Here is a 16,836-nt window from a genome sequence, read left to right on the forward strand (position 1 = left end):
GATAAGATTAAACGATGGGATACCTAGATACTATTTATAATCACGCATGTGAGAAACTGTATATACCTACTTAGGAAGGGAGCAAACGGGTTTTTGCATTTAGAGAGGCTTAGGAGCGCCAAAGTGACGTCTTGCACCACTTAAAAACATACTAGAGCCACCCCACCCCTGGGCACCCCACTTTCCCTTCTGGGCTTCTGGGGTTTCTTTTCTTTCTGGGCTCGCCGGTTTAGGGTACTCTTAAATCTATACGTCATCATCATCAGCCCATTAACGTCACAACTGCTGGGGCACGGGCCTTCCCTATGGCTGGATAGGGAGATCGGGCCTTAAACCACCACGCGGGCCCAGTGCGGATTGGTGGTTATTAACGACTACTAATGCAGCCGGGACCAACGGCTTAACGTGCCTGCCGAAGCACGGAGGAGCTCGAGATGAAAACTTTTTTTTGTGGTCACCCATCCTATGACCGGCCTTTGCGAAAGTTGCTTAACTTCAACAATCGCAGACCGAGCGTGTTTACCGCTGCGCCACCGAGCTCCTCGATGTATACGTATTTGTCATAAACCTGGTCTTGGTATAAGACAAATAAATTAAAAATTAAAAGTTCCTTTTTTAAACCATTCTGAAGTAGAACATAAACGTTAGAGGTAAGGGAGAGGTTGGCAGGTAAATTATAAAAGTGAAGAGGACACAGTGTGACTACACGCAGTTTGTCACGTCACGGGTAATTTATGAGCAGCTTGTGAGTCGCTAAGTTCGCGCCCACTTGGAGGACGGGAACAAATGTATGTTTAAAAAGAATTCGTATCTTAATAAGTCGGTAAGTAATGCAATTTTATAATAAAAAAGTACTAATAAGTCTGGTACTTTATGAGTTTGAATTCATGTTTGGTTAATTGATATCACAGGCTTAAAATAGCTGGCGAGGAGTGGCTGTATACAGCGTGTTAAGTCACATCGTAACGAATACTCAGAGGGATGATTCAGACCATGACTCTGGGTTAATATCAAGTGGAATTTTCCGTCGCAAAATTAATGATTTTTTTTGTGTTTTTTTTATTATTTTTCTATCAATACTTTTGCGACGGAAAATTCCATTTGATATCAACTCAGAATCATGGTCTAAAGTTTTTTTACGATGTGACTAACACCCTGTATACTATATACCTCTGCCTACTCGTTCGGGGATACAGGCGACGTGTGATGCTATTTTATGTTACTCATAACCACATCCCGGACACTTCATAGACACAACCTCGTTTTACATAGACACTACACATTGACATTATCGTACACGCGCATCTGTGTGTGTGACGTCTGATACCATACGATTCAAGTCTCAACTATGCTCGAGGGGGCGTGAGGTAAACCTAGCTCAGACGCTGGTGGGGAGCGGAGAGCTGCCGTTCTATACGTAGTATTATTCCTTATTCTATTTCATTACGTAAAATAGCCAAATATGTACCTACCTACCAAAAAACTACAGAATTCACCGCAGGTAATCTGCCCTCGAAATTCAAAAGAATTACTTCACTTAAGGTTATTCTTTGAACATATTAGTAAAAGGACGATGTACTTATAATATTTTAAGAATAAAGTTGACGTCGCAGTGTACGTAGCAGGGGATAAAGTTTGCTGCCGGACAAGCCGACAGCAGTTTGTTTTAGTTACTTTGACGAACGTCTCGGATAATCTTATACTGTATAATATTTTCAAGAAACTTGAGTAACTTGTTTAAAAGACAACAGTTTTCAAACAATTGAATAGCATAGGAATGTGTCTGTGACTGATACTTAATCGATTTTTCGCAAAGAGCAACTGAGTATCTCAAAAATTCAGAAATATTTATTTTTCAAAACTGGTTTACAAAGTTAGCGCTGTTTGAACGTCAAAAATTAAATTACATATTATGTAACTAGCTGTAAAACTACTACCACATCGGAATCTGTAACTCTAATAGTATACATACGTATACAATACCCATTCCTCGCCGACACAAAACTCAATAAAGTCCAATCCAGTGGTTTACAGCCCGAGCTGGGATTCGAACCCGAGACCACGATATAAGTCACGTACTATCGCGGATTCTAACGTAATAATGTATACGTAGTAAATATACAGGTCAAATAATGCATTTAAATAGGCATCTCGTTCATATGCAACCCGTTTGGCGTGTGCTGTCAACTTAATGCTATCGGGTTATCGGCCAATATAAAATTTTGAGAGGGCTTTTAAAATTCCTGCCTAAATTTAACGTAAGTTCCATAATTTAATGCCTATCGATTACCCCTCCCTTTCTTTTTCAGCGGATAAGAAAATGACATATAACTTAAAATAAAATTAGATGGTGTGTACTGGAATCAGCACCAGTACAGTCATGAGCAATATCATGTACCCACTTTAGAACCCTGTCGCTCTATGATATTTGACATTTAATGAGCCTTACGGTTTAATTTGTCAAAAAAGTTAATGTGACATGGTTTCTAAGTGTATACATATTAGTACTCGTGATCGTACCTGCTGCATAATGGAGTTCTGTAAAACTACAACAAGATTTTGTTACACACAGTACCACTAAAGCCAATACAACTCCTCACAAAGAACTATTCCACAAAACAGAAGAAAACCAAGTATTCAATTTCCATTGAAATGTGTGTTCCATTTTAAAATTATATTCAAACCGCAACTCGGACGTAGCGAAGTTCAGAGTAGTACCGAATGGCGGAGTTGGGAAACTTCACTCTTAGAAGTTCTTGCGGCGGCTGAAACCGCATCGGTGTTAATCCTGAGAACTGACGCCGATATTATAAGTTTAGCCATCCTCTGCCATGAACAACTTCCAAATGTACTTATAACCAAATATAGTTATACTACAAATGAGTTTATTGATACTTGCCGTATCGTTTGGTGCGCTTTCAAGCTTAGGTACTATGCACTTGGGACACGTTACTTTGACCACTGTCGTGTTGTAACTTGTAACGGAATTAATTTGAAATCGTAAATAAGTAAAATATTTATTTGTAGAGGATTACAAAATTGTCGGGACCGAAAATGTATTTACTAACTTAATATCAACTTGAACAGCTGTTTCACTTCATGATACGGCCAATCGGCGTCCGTGGTCCACTGGTTGAGCGTTGGACTCTCCACAGGTTCAACTCCGAGACATATCACAAAAAATATTTGCTAATGTAAGTACGTAGTTGCTACATGAGTCATGCCTTTGGCAGTTCAATAGCAACCCTGATAACAAAGGTGTTGTGGTTGGTCATCCACCTCACAACCCACATGATAGAAGAAAAGACTTTTGTCTAGTGAAGATAATATATATAAATAGATAGATAATGTCAAAGGTAAGGTCGGACCAAAATGCGGAGTAGCTGAGGGGTTTCATCCCGCCGGCGCGGCGTGGTCGACGACTTCCCTCAATCAGCGCTTATCGCTATAGACCCACTAGGGTCGATTAATTCTTTCAAATATTTTTCCCCTCAGACGACGCCCTGAGCCGAGGTTCGCGCCCAACTGGGCACCCTCAGACCTGTTGTCTTAAACGTTGTACCGGGTGAGAACCTTCAGCGCTCCCTATTTGTCCGGCCAAGTAGTTAATGTCATCTGCGGCAAATCTACAATAAGTCACGTCACAAAATAAAAACCCGAGATCGGGTTAGCCAAAGTGCAATAACGATAATGTAAGGCGTAGGTATAATCCGACAGAATTAAATGAACCTCTTATATAACGGTCGATGCGTATCTGAGAGACTTCTAGATTTGTGCGAGTTATATCGTGCATCGCTAAAGAATCGCGCTCGAAACGCCTTGCAACTTGGCAAACCCCCTGGAGGAACAACATCGATACCCCTAACTAAAGCTATAAACCCAAAATTCAAACCATGAACGCCCCATAAGAACGTATATTTGTGATTCAACCGTAATTAGTTTATACGTAATATTGCTGTTTAGTGGAGCTTCATACTCGGTCAGTATGCACATGGGAGTAATTGGGAGACCTTTGACCAGCGGCGCGGCGTAAGTGATGTAATCTGAAATTATTGAGACCGGAATTGGTTTCAGTGAGTGCTTAAATAATTATTTCTGATCCAATCCCATCCCCATTGGGACAGTGTGGACGTGAGGCGATGACTGCATGGGACTCATTTACAAGAGACGAAATGCAGATCATTATTAACACGTTGACAGTCCAGTGAACCATATACGGGTGACGGACTAGCTTCAACAAGGAACCATACATGGGTCACTAAGAAACGACCAGGACTTGGATCCCGGATAACTTAGCTTAGTATTACAGTATGTTTGATTTTCTTCTTCTATCGTGTGGGTTGTGGGTTGTGTGGTTTACCAACCTCATCAACCCTGGTGTCAGGGTTACTATTGAGCCGCTAAAGCCCCTGAAATGACTCATGTAACGACGTACATGTACGTACATACATTAGTAAGTAGTAACCGGGATCAACGGCTAAACGTGCCTTTTGAAGCACGGATCGTCTTACTTTCGGACAATCAGGTGATCAGCCTGTAATGTCCTAACCAAACTAGGGATCACTAAGTGATTTTTGTGATGTCTTCACCGGGATTCAAATCCAGGACCTCCGGATCGTGAGCCCAATGATCAACCACTGGACCACCGAGGCAGTTAGTATGTTTGATGAATGCTACTGTCCACCTGTTTAAATTTAAGGCTGAAGTGACTGAAGGTTTAGTAAAAATATTCAAATATAGTAAGAGATGAGGAGCTCGGTGGCGCAGCGGTAAACGCGGTCGGTCTGCGATTGTTGAAGTTAAGCAACTTTCGCAAAGGCCGGTCATAGAATGGATGACCACAAAAAAAAGATTTTCATCTCGAGCTCCTCCGTGCTTCGGAAGGCACGTTAAGCCGTTGGTCCCGGCTGCATTAGCAGTCGTTAATAATCAATCCGCACTGGGCCCGCGTAATGGTTTAAGGCCCGATCTCCCTATCCATCCATAGGGAAGGCCCGTGCCCCAGCAGTGGGGACGTTAATGGGCTGATGATGATGATGATAGTAAGAGATATGGTTTACTTCCTATACAATAGATATTGTGAAGTGTGTAGAATACATTTATTATTACTTACGTTAGCGTTAACAGGACGTACAAAAATTACAGTACAAAGGTTATTAAACATGATTAATAAAGACATATCAGCTGTCAACGTATCGTGGCTGATTTTGTTAACTGACGCATCTGTATTTTGTTACTAAAGTGATTTGTGTCTTATTGACAATTGTAAAGGTGCAAATTTGTTTCGCCAAAATTTGCAGATACGTCAATGCCGGAGATCTGGAACGGTATACTGCAATGCATTTATGATTCCTTTAAGATTATCGTTAATCAATATTTATGGAATGTACCTACCTACTTATCCTATTATCTGAAGCTTCCTTTTTGAAATGTAAAGATAGCTTAGGTAGATAAAAATATATGTATATTTTATCAATTTGTACTTTATTATACCTAATCCCTCTATTTTATGTAGGCACGCGTAGGCAGGTATGCGTTTAACTTAGACTTCAGTATCTACCTATTTTCTTTCTTATTTTTACGAAAAAGGCTTGTTTATTTAAGCTGACGATATAAAACATGAAGTTTATTCTCCCAGACTGGCATATAAACATAACATAAACTGCCTATATACGTCCCACTGCTGGGCACAGGCCTCCCCTCAATCAACCGGAGGGGGTATGGAGCATACTCCACCAAGCTGCTCCACTGCGGGTTGGTGGAGGTGGTATATAAACAACTAAGGATAAATGTATAAATTTGTCACATAAAACCCTCCGCATTATCTGAACAAAATAGATAAGTGCATACGCCTGAAATCATCAAAAACAAATATCTCGATTATTCAATCCAGTCCCAAAACAATCTATCCATCAAACCTTATCGTAGTCCAGTTTGAATAACTCTTTCAACAATATCGGGGTCCTCATTTATCTCACGGGCTTTGCAGGGTTCGCATAAAAATTCTTCTCACACTGCGTTGATCACAATTTGATTGCTGCAGAAGATCGCTGGCCCTCCAGTTTTTGGGGGAAACCTTCAGAATTTATGACGCACATCCACTTTTATTACGTATTGGACGAAGCATTGCAGATGTCCCGTCCTTGTAGGAAATAGGGATGGGAATTTTGATTACTTGACGATACGTAATTTATACATTGTTTTAAGTTTACACTGTTATCAGTCATCCCGTGATCATGGCACTTGCAACAGTGTCGAAATATCGGGAGTCTCATATCCCCATTTAAACGCGGTAAGAACCCGTTATTATGTGCTTTAATTATGATACGTAATTTGTGTGTTGATAAGGTTTGAGAGAGGACAATTTTTATTCAATAGCCTTATACTTACCGCAATCTCATGAATATTGATTTGTGTAATAGTGCAAATATACCTATGATATTACAGCGTGTAATGTGTGGTAATTACCACACAAACACACCGCAATGCCATAATGAAGCACCAGAACTTATAGTGTCATTTTTGCAAGGTTATTTCGAACATTACATAATGTAAGCATTACGCCTGTATCCCCAAACGTTGATGAGGTTGATACTCCACCTCACAACCCATACGAGAGAAGAAGATTGTAACCCAGAGTGTGTGTGTTGTGTTATATAACACAGAGTTTAATAACAATGCGGGCCACAATAACGTACAATCCAGTACAGAAATCACTATTCCCTGAATATTTTTTCAGCCCGAGTTAGAAATTTATTGGATTTTTACTGATACTTACCATTGTCCTAGTTTGGGGTATTGTATGACATAAAGACAGAATTGATCGTCCATAAAATGCACTTTAACGTCCAACTTGGAATCAAGATGGCGTGTTTTGTTGGAAATTTTTGTTTCGCAAAAACTCTTTCATTATAGGAACGAATTGTACAATAGTTTTTGCGCTCTAGCGTGGTGCATAATGACAGCAGGACAGAACGATAGAATATAGCTTAGTGCGAAAGAGACAACAAGAAAATGTAAGTAGGTGGTATTCAGACAGCTGCATACGTACTACTCGGCAGGGCCCCCAGAATACCAGCGTCGTGGCTCACGCCGCGACTTATGCTGAGCGAGGTCCTTTTATTCCGGACGCCGCTGTGCACCGCAGATGATCGGGCCGTCACTGCGTTGCATTTAGGATACTTACTTTTATTATTATTATTAATTTTATGATTTTGGTTTGTTTTTCTTTTTTTTTTGTTAATGATTTTTGATCTTGGTTTTCTTTTTTTTCTTTTTTTCTGTGTATTGATTTCCGTGTGGTTTCTGTCCTGTGTTGAATGTAATGGACTTGTCTGTCTGTGTCTGTGGTGTCCGGAAGTAGAGGTAATAAATGTTTCTTTCTTTCTTTCTTTCTTACTATACCTATATAGATATAGCGCAATAGGTACAGTAGGCCATCGCATTATACATGGCATGATCCTCATGTCATATTCTACGACAAACCCGTGATCATAAGCAGCATAGCGCATCATCACTCTAGCGTTATCCCGTTCATAGGCTCCGCTTAATTAACCTGAAAATTTGACAGATCCGGTTTTTTACAGAAGCGACTGCCTGTCTGACCTTCCAACCCAAGGGAATACCAGCCCAATACCAAGTCACTCAAATCATATATATCCAGAACGCATTTCTCGGGAATGTGGTTTCCTTCAGCGCTGAGCACGTGATACTTAATCATTTATGATTCTGACCTGAATTCGGAAATAATGAAAATTATTGGTTTAGCGTTGGGATTAGAACCAGTCACTTCGTAGTGAGAGTCAAACGTATTACTAACGTAATTTTACATTTTTATTCCACTCCAGACCTTGTAGGTACAGAAAAAATAAGGAAACGTAAAACTTTAATCTAAAAAACAAATGCGTCTAAAAGAGTCGGAGTTTTAGTTCCTTGTTGGCAGGCTACAACGCTGTCTCGGGCGGACTCACAAACCGCCCAAGGGTGCTATTCGTTTGAAATTTTAAGTATAATACCTAGACCTTTTCCGCTTGAATCCCAAAGCGCGTGTTTCTTACAAGAACGCTTTAATACCTGCGCATTCTCTTGTTGTAATTCACGAAGATATTTTCTTGTCTGAAAAGTAGGTACTTTCCTTTCAGACAAGAAATATCTTCGACTCGAAAAATCGTGATCTTAAAAGGATTTTACCAAAGTAGGTACGAAGCTTCCTTTCATGTTTTATTTCCTTCACTATTTTTCTACATTTACCATAATATTTTATATTATAGAATACAGAAAACTATAACAAAAGACACAATAATTAAACATTATACTTAATAAAAATATTTAAAATTGACAAAAGTAAAACTTCCAGGTATGGAGTAATATGTGTGTATGTGTGTGTACGTATGCGAGTGTGAGTGCGTGTGCGTGTGCATGTGTGTGTGTGTGTGTGTGTGTTTGTGTGTGTGGGGAGGTTCAGAGGGAGCAGCAGCTGTTTTTCGGCATTAGAAATATATGAGAAAACTGGTGGTTATCCTAATAAAACGTACTTATGGGTAATAAATGCCACTTACATCACCACGGTACATAACTTATATTCGATTTCCATCTTTCCTACTCTCCGATAATAGTAGTTTTTACCCCAACCATTAACTCGCCGCGAAGGGTAATTATTTCAGTTTACAGAACTACATTCTAACCGGTTCCGATACCAAACTAACATCGTTAACAGGAGCATCCATTTTGTATTTCAGCACATAAATTTAATTACATTTTAGAATTTGGAACATTAAATACTCAGAATAAAAAACCTGACGCATACTGTAAAATGACATTTATTTATTTATTTCTACTCGTATTTAACATTTTTCTGATGATCCTATAAAAAATAAACTTACGGGGGCAGAAACTTTCTGTTAGTTTGATGAGTGTACATTACTTACATATTCCACGTTTCCCTGTCAAATTACAACGGGAAACTTTTTACCGACTTCAAAAAAGGAGGAGGTTCTCAATTCGACCGTATATATTCTTTTTATGTTTGTTCGGGCATAACTTCGTTGTATATGAACCGATTTTGATAATTCTTTTTTATTTGAATGTATGATTAGAATGAACATAGTCATCAAATCGATTTTCTACTATATCCCCTATGAGATGACGTTTGAGATATTATTGCTTGCTAGCGATCAGAGATTTCACAGAACTCGTGTAACATGTGACGTCAGTGACCGACAATCGTTTGTCCGATTCACTCTCGGTCAAAGCACATCACTTTGAGAGTCTATTGAGAACACTGATATGCTGTTCCCGGGAATGTTCCCACAAAACTTATGTAAAAAGAACTTTATTTCCTAACCTTAAGGAAGATAAGACCAGAGTACGGTCACGAGCATTAATATGTATACACTTTGGTACCATGTCACATTAACTTTTTTGACAAATTGAACTGTAAGTCTCAGTAAATGTCAAATATGTTAGTGCGACAGAGTCCTAAAGTGGGTACATTATATTGCTCATGACTGTACATACAAGAAAGAACAATTTGAAAAAGAAAACCAGCCAGTGTCCTTAATATTGCGGCACGATGGGTGGGGATGGAGTCCCGACTTGCCGGCAGAGTAGTGGGATAATTGGTAATAACGACCAAAAACTAACGTTTTAAATTCAACAGGAATATCCAGTATATTAACAACACCTCACAAAAAAATTATAACGATGCAGATCCGAATCCAAAATTAGAGAACACGGCCAGAGCTAAGCAGTATAATAATATATTTAATTTATATTGTTCTTATTAAGATCGGGGATGCAATGAGTCAGCATAAAATGAAAGAAAATGCGGAATGGAATGAGAATTTCGAAATTTAAAATGATTGACGGCCAGAAAGAACGGCCAGTATGTGCAGAGTTTGTACTCTGCTACACTATTTAAAGAGTTATTTCAAAGGGAACGTTCCCTTTGGGAAAATTCCTAGCAACGGCACATCACCGATTCAGAATGAATGTTGTCCAAAATACAAAGGGACACTGCAGTAGATTTCATAATAGACTGAACACAATACTAGTTATTAAAAACGTTTAGGAACAAAATAAATAAAGAAATGGGAAATGTTATTGTTCATTGTATCCCCGATTCGTTCCTTGCCGTCTTTTTCCGGTATGCGCATTCATGTTTTTCAATGCAAAAGCTTGTTGATTTTTATTTAAGTAAATAGTATAAAAAATATGTTTTACGCAAATTCCATGGAAAGTGTATGTGACGTAACAATGCTTAAGACCTGTGTATTCTAAGAACTAGATAAAGCAGATTATTTAAATAAGTTATTGAATAAATCCTCCAACCTGGAGTCGAGGATGCTCCACACCACCTTTGGTTGATTGAGGGAAGACGTGTGCTCAGTAGTAGGACGTAATAGGCTGTTTATGTTTATTGAATAAATCCTTTCTCGTACAGCATGAGAAGTGACTGTCATTTGATGACTTTACCAGCTGAATTTCAATGGTAAAATAAGTTGATTTTGTCATAATTTCAAATTCGCACGCTTCGGTGAGTGTGCGTAGGAACTTCACGAGTTAATTCCACCCACTCCATTCCTCAACTAGACGTCAGCAGGCATTCCATCCTTATGCTATTAATCATTATCATCAGCCCCAGTCCCCACTGCTGGGGCACGAGCCTTCCCTATGGCTGGATAGGGAGATCGGGCCTGAAAACATCACGCGAGCCCAGCGCGGATTGATGGTTATTAACTTCAACAATCGCAGACCGAGCGCGTTTACCGCTACGCCACCGAGCTCCGCTATTAATATACTTACCACTAATTCACACTAAACGTTTTGCCTCTTTCTTATTGATGCGAACAGCCAAGGACTGAAACTATCTGCCGTTGCGTCGTCTGTTGTTCCAACTCGTTATAATCTGGCAGTCTTCAAGGCTAGAGTGTAAGCTTGATCCATCCTAGACCACATCGTCACTTACCTCAGGTGAGATTGTGGTCAAACGCGAGCCTATTTTATTTAAAAAATCCACGATTCTCTCGCGCGTACATAAATGGAAATCACGAATTACCCTTCTACGCATTTGTACGGAGCTCAACGATTGTGCTCACCGCATTGAGCCATCACTCGTACTCCACTTGTGTGGAAATCGCGGAATTAGGTATAACACGGCTGCGGTTAATTTCCCATGGGCACAAACACAATACCCTAGCGCAGCGTTTACTTTAATTGCAAAAGTATTTCGCCCGGACTGTTTTCATTAGACTAATGTGAAGTCCCATTAACACCAACTTTTGACATGAGGATCTGCGTTATGAAAACGGAGCTGATTATGGTCGTTGGAGTTTTTGCCTCAGCAAAATGAGGACGAAGTACTTTTCGGGGGGATTTATTTGAATTTGGAATGTGAGTTAGGTTGCCTGCGGTTTTTGTTTTATTTTAATGAGACAGGCTTTTCTGGAATACCTACCATCTGTGTTTGAACGTACGTACTGTTAGATAGAAAAGAATCGATCGATGCTAATGAACGTCACAACATTAGCTTACGTACTTTGATAGAATAAATCTAATTATTACCGCGCATTGTAAAATGTTATATTATTGAAATACAATCAATAATGGCACTGAACTAGTCGTTCTGTTTAATAGTAGTTTCTCATTTTGTACTTTTATTGTTATCTTATAATTGTTCTTTTTGTCCTGTTTATGTATAAGTGTGTTGTATTGTATAAACTCACGCCGGTAATCCTTAATGGTGTGGACAGACTCACAAGCAATCAATACAATCTCTAGTCTCTTTATCCTTATTACAAACTGACATGAACCTAACCTAACGTTGTTCATTTCGAGAATATACGATGAAAACTTCTGAATTCACTTGAACCCTTTCTGAATACGAATCCGAAATACATTTGCCGCAATTCCTATACACTTGGCGCTAACCTGTATATATTTGTTCCAGAAAACTTATAGAGGAAGTCAACAATGCGAAGTTCCAGTTCCAATTAAGGTCTAATCGCCTGCGGTGGGATAGAGCGTATCTTGTTTAATTCACCTAGTTAGGCTGTCTACAGACAACTCACTTGTAGTTGAAAAGCAATATTGACTGTGATGAGCTAAATGTGAAAGGAGAGGGGAAAATAGAGTAGGAATAGTTTAAAGTTGCGATGTAGGACGAGACAAAAATACGCACAAGTTTTTATGGTGAGAGAACACAAATTTTAAACTACTTTAATACGGTGGCGGGTTAAAAAGGCCACATTTAAGTACCCACACCTTACCTATTTCTCACCTATTTCTTCTTATAGTGTGGGTTGTGAGGTGGATTACCTGTCGGCACCCAAAGACCGTTATATCTTTTTTGTAATTATTTTAGTGGAAATTTGATATGATGTTGTTGTCTTTTTTTTTTGTGTGTGGCGCCCTTTTATAATAAACTTTTTCTATTCTATATTCTATTCTATTATATATACGATCCTGACGACCCACTTACTCTAGTTATAATAGAGGTGGCCAATAAGCTCGCCACAACAAACACTTCAGGACCTCGATACCGATCCCGCCGGGGTGGTCAACGATTTCCTTCATTCGGCGCTTACCGCTATCGACCCACTATGATCGATTAATTATTTCAAATATTTATTTATTTATTTATTTATCCCTCAGACGACGCCCTGAGCCGAGGTTCGCGCCCTACTGGGCACCGTCAGGCCTGTTGTCTTAAATTTTGTACCGGGTGAGATACCTCAGCGCTCCCCGTTTGTCTGGCCAAGTAGTTAATGCGATCGGCGGCAAATCTACAATAAGTCACGTCAAAAAAAAAGAGGATTACCAGTCTCACCAACCCTGGTGTCAGGGTTACTATTGAACCGCCAAAGGCCCCTGACATGACTCATGTAACGACATCTTACATCAGTAAGTAGTAACTGGGTTACGGCTTAACGTGCTTTCTGAAGCTCGTATCATCTTACTTTCGGACAACCAGGTGATCAGTCTGTAATGTCCTAACTACCTAAACTAAGGATCACAAAGTAATTTTGGTGATATTTCCGGGATTTGTACCCGGGACCTCCGGATCGTGAGCCGAACGCTCAAACCACTGGACCACAGAGGCCGTTGCAACACCAATAGGACACATACGTAAGATCATGCTTATTTCAACAACAGCAGTGTGTATGTAAACACCCTTACTTACCGGCCTTCGCTCGATATCTTTAAAAGCTACTCTCAATGGTAGAATTAACTCCCAAAATTGTAAAGGCTTTGAAATTTAAGGATTAGTGAGGAACAGTACCAGCTTAGTTGCGTTTGTCGATTGGAAGCGACCATAATGCTATAACCATTTGGACGTGGGTTTTTGTAGATTTGCTTCGGACAAGTAATCATGATGGATTCAGCAGTCAGTAGAAAAACAGCTATCGAATGGTTTATTGGGGATCCATTTAATGTTGTCTATGCGTTATCGTATTGACTAATCAATGTACGCATCCGTGACCCAGTGTTTAAATTGTTGAGCTCACGATACGCAGGTCACGGCTTCGAATCCCGGTGGGGTACCTAATTATGTACTTGCTAAAGCCATGTGGGGCATTTAGCGGCTCAATAGTAACTCTGACCATAAATAACCTTGGATTTTATTTGTGTAGTATTACTTCGAGGAGCTCGGTGGCGCAGCGGTAAACGCGCTCGGTCTGCGATTATTGAAGTTAAGCAACTTTCGCAAAGGCCGGTCATAGGATGGGTGACCACAAAAAAAGTTTTCATCTCGAGCTCCTCCGTGCTTCGGAAGGCATGTTAAGCCGTTGGTCCCGGCTGCATTAGCAGTCGTTAATAACCACCAATCCGCACTGGGCCCGCGTGGTGGTTTAAGGCCCGTTCTCTCTATCCATCCATCCATAGAGAAGGCCCGTGCCCCAGTAGTGGGGACGTTAATGGGCTGGTGATGATGAGTATTACTTATTGGTGTAGTCAGAGGCGCACCGAGGATTTTCTTTTCACGAAAAATTTCGGAAAGTTACATTACAGCTACAAAGGACCTTTCAAGCTTTATTTTATTAAGTAAGAAAGAAAGAAAGAAAGAAAGAAAGAAACGTTTATTATAAAGGGACACCACAGTTACAAATATAAAACAAATATATAATTTAAAACACGGAGTAACACACAACTAAGTACCCTCTTGATGAACGAATACTCACCGCCATTGAAGCCTCGACACGTGATTTGAAAGTTAAACGAGATGGATAATACGGCGAGTGCACTTGAACCGCAGCAGTCGCAAAGAGAAATACTTGGGATTATTTCCGACCAAATGCCGCTTCCTAACCACTGTGCTGCGATCGTTTAGAACCGGCAGACTCTAATAATCAGATCTACTACATAATTGAAGTGTTTTACTTCATTTTTCCGAAGTACGTAATATACGATCCGATTACTCTAGCCATAGAGGCAGCCAATCAGCTCGCGACATCAAACACTTCAGAACCCCGATAGCGACCCCGCCGGCGTGGTCGACGATTTCCCTCAATCAGCGCTTATCGCTATCGACCCACTATTAGGGTCGATTAATTCTTTCAAATATTTTTCCTCTCAGACGACGCCCTGAGCCGAGGTTCGCGCCCAACTCAGGCCTGTTAAACGTTGTCTTAAACGTTGTACCGGGTGAGAGCCTTCAGCGGTCCCCATTTGTCCGGCCAAGTAGTTAATGCCATCTGCGGCAAATCTACAATAAGTCACGTAAAAAAAACTTCGTTTTCACACCATTTTTTTATTTTATGTATTTTAGAATTTGATAAAGAGAAAAGTAACTTGAAAATTACACCACCGGGTCTTTTCGTTCTATATCGTTATTATAATTCAAGCCCCGTCCGAGTCACATATTTTTGATTTAATTTTCTTTGTCAGTTTCCCTAAGCACGGATGAATTGTATAAAGATAAAAAATCCTCTAAGTTAAGTTCGTAATTCCACTTTGATAATTAAAAACTTTTCATTATACGTCAAGCAAATTTTTCATCGCGTAATTTATATCGTTAACATACAGGCAAGTTAACCGAAGCTTCTATGAAGCTTAACACGGCTTAAGTTATGTAACAAACAATAATTATCTGAAGTTGTAGTTTGTTCGTATTATAAAATAAAATAACTGCAAGTATGACGTCACAGAGATCAAAGTTTCGAAGTCTATGCGCAGATCCGGCTTAAGTTTTCCCTCTAAAGCTAGACACTGAGAATGCCTTTGATTTCTATTTTTCTCAAGAAGCCTTCAGTCCCAAAGCTTAAAGCCTTAAGGAATAGCGACAGGATTTATTTATATTTCCACTTCAGTGTTTTCTTTCTTTTTAAATTCGTTTTGTGTTAGGAAATAGCTTGGTCTACACAGAGACGGTAGCCGAGGGCAATACTTCCTGAGGTGGGAACAGCCACTAATCTAAGGATAACATGTCATATTGCAACTACTCTTGGTCTTTTTGGCTTGTACGATGAAAAGCAGCATGAAATGGGTAAGTATTTGATGTTTTTATTTTTGTCTCTGTTTATTCATAGAACAACCTGACTCAAAAGATAACATGGCGTACGATTAGTCGATTCATTTCTTACGCGATAAACAGAAGAGAGACTTCATTAAACTTCAAAAACTTCATTAAAAAGACTTCATTGACTTTTTTTTTCATCTTTGCCATTGAATACACATATTTTTTTAGTTCCGCGACACATAACAACAACAACAGCACATTATCAACAACAACAACAACAACAGTAGTAGTTGTAGTGCCAGTAGTTGATTTTAGAACAATATCTGATACATACTCTACTCTATGGTGATAATAAGTCGTTAACTCAAGAACGAGGTTTATCGTTAAGTCTGTCTCTTCAGTTACAGACAGTGTTTTATTGCATTCCTTTGTGAATGCTTGAAAAGATATCTGTAAGTATATACAGGGTGTTAGTGACATCTTAACGAAAACTTTGAGGGATGATTCAGACCATGATCCTGAGTTGATATCAAGTGGAATTTTCCGTCGCTCCATACGCCCCACCGGATGACTGAGGGGAAGCCTGTGCCTGTTATGTTATCATCCCATATCTAGGCTACCACTATTTATAAAGATTAGTCTATTTATCGCTTACCTTCTACAAAAACTTTTCACTCCACAAGCTATTTACTGTAAATGTGATAAATAAGTCGACCACGAAACAAAAATAGCTTAAATACGCGTCTCATTAGGCCTCCACCACGTCTTTTCACATATCCATAGTGTGGGTTGGTAATAAATAGATCAATTAAAACAAAACATCAAAAACAGACAATTTAATTCAATTACTCGACGCTACGTCTGAACATCTATCTAGCTTAGCTTGAAATTGCAAGCTGCAGTCGACCTGTTAATTAGCTGGATGGGAACAGAGAGCAGCACTTATTAACAGCTTAGCTTGGAATTGGTTCAATCAATGCAACTAAGTCAGCAGGTGATAGGTTTCAGACGTTAATACTGTTGATGGGATAAAGAGCTGATAAGATCTACGGATAATGTGCTAGGATGTGTACAGCCTGGTTAATTGGGAATTTTGAAAGGATAAATTCAGTGAGTATTTCAATAGCTACAGAAATGTAGTCTTGAAAACTAACAGGTATCCACTTTACAACCCAGTCGCATTAACAAATTTGTCATTTACTGATACTCAATTTGGACTTAATAGTTCAACTTGTCTTCAAAATTTATGTGATATGGTACTGAAGTCTACGTGCATATTAATACTCGTGACCGTACGCACACATAGATGCACACACACACACACACACATTCACAAATTAACTCACGCCTGTGATCCAATAGAAGACACTTTTAATATG

The sequence above is a fragment of the Pectinophora gossypiella genome, chromosome 14 (genome assembly GCF_024362695.1).
Source record: "Pectinophora gossypiella chromosome 14, ilPecGoss1.1, whole genome shotgun sequence".
NCBI lineage: Eukaryota > Metazoa > Arthropoda > Insecta > Lepidoptera > Gelechiidae > Pectinophora > Pectinophora gossypiella.